We start from the raw sequence: 1,664 nt of genomic DNA, 5'->3' as shown, positions 1-1,664 counted from the left end.
AGCCATCTTTGTGAAGAAAAACCGTCCACCATTAAACAGAGGTGGAGGCCTTCGCGTCCAGTTGTCCTCCTCCTACAATGCTGTCATTGCAAGTATGACTCAGCTCCCTGTGAGCAAACGGTGTGACGGCACTAAGTGACAATACTCTGCACACAGTAAATATTGTCTCATGTTGACTCTGAAGAATGTTCCATGTGTCATCTGGATTATTTTAGTGCTTTTGGATTAGTTTTTGCTAAATTTTTCAGTGCGTTAGTGCTTTAGAATTATGGGACCTAAATATTTGAGTTAGTGCTTTAGGTTTAGTGCAACTAATATTTAGATTAGTGCTGCCCCACTGATAGCTGTAATCTGTTTTTTTTTTCACATGGAGCTAAAAAGCCCAACATTAAAAACCATTGCTCGTATCTGCCAAAAATAAATATTTCATTATATGTGTCAGTCACTTTTTGGATAATTGCACAAATATTATCCAAATATTCAGTTATAGAGTTTGGTGGTCTGTAAAGCATATCAAAATGGGTTTACAGTGTAGAAAATGTCCCTGAAACCTCTAATCTTCAACACCACTCACACCAAGATCATATCTTATTTTATATTCATCTCAACTGATTTCTTTACTTATCCAATTCATCTTTTATCATTTTCAACCTGGAAAGGAAAAACCTTCATAAATAATAAGTTTACTCTGTGGCTTTAAATTTTTCATTTTCATCTGCACAATGATTTGTTTAGTAATGTGAAGTTGAAACTAATGATATACATATTTTTATTGTAGTTGTAGTTTTTTTATTTTAAATGTTCTCTTTTTCTTTCTTTTTAAACAATGTCAAGAAATTATATTGTGTCAAACTAATAATAATAATGATAATAATGTTCTTTTTAATGTTAAGACTAATTGGTTAGCCTAACTGGCATGGTGAGAGCATGGTTATTTCTATAGGGCCCTGTGATGTCATCTGTCCCTCAAAGAACATTAATATGTGTGAAATAAATAAATCACAGGATAGGTTTTGTTTATGTTTTTTAAAGCAGGCTGAAGCAGAAAAGTGATTTCCAGAGGTCAGCTCTGACAGGAAGCTGCTGCGCCATGAGCCTCCACCCGACTGTGTTTGCTGCCTCCACAATATCCACACTTTGCTGTTAAATTAGTAAAAACAAGTGACTGTTTTTTATTTTAATATGTGAATGAACATGTGAGTCAACGAGAAAACACGTTTTGGTTGAACTTTGTTGCTTTTGAGATAAGTTTCTGAAGGAAAACAGACGGAAACGCCACCGATGAGCGGTGAGGTCCGTGTCGAATCTGTTAAGTTTTAAAGCTATAAAAACAATATTCAGAGAGAATCGGAGCTGAAGACGAAGAAACACAGGTCCTCTATCGATCCGTGTCAGTGTCAGCCCGCAGCGCTGCTCCCACACGCGTGTTTTTTCCCTTTTCTGTGGAGCAGAAAACACAAACTCGAGCCGTCCAGGTTGCTGTGAGGAGGCTGAGGACGAGTTGAGTCTCCACGGTTCTCATGGTGTGTTTAAGTGCAGCCCGCTGCTCGGAGATGTCAGAACTCCAGTTTGACTCTCGCTGAGTGTTTTAGCAAAGACAAACGAAGAAGAAGAAGAAAATGGCAGAAGTAGCTCCAGCTCCGGCTCCCGCTCCGGCCAAAGCG

This window comes from Austrofundulus limnaeus, unplaced genomic scaffold, assembly GCF_001266775.1.
Source record: "Austrofundulus limnaeus strain Quisiro unplaced genomic scaffold, Austrofundulus_limnaeus-1.0 Scaffold339, whole genome shotgun sequence".
NCBI lineage: Eukaryota > Metazoa > Chordata > Actinopteri > Cyprinodontiformes > Rivulidae > Austrofundulus > Austrofundulus limnaeus.
This window is presented reverse-complemented; position numbering follows the sequence as displayed.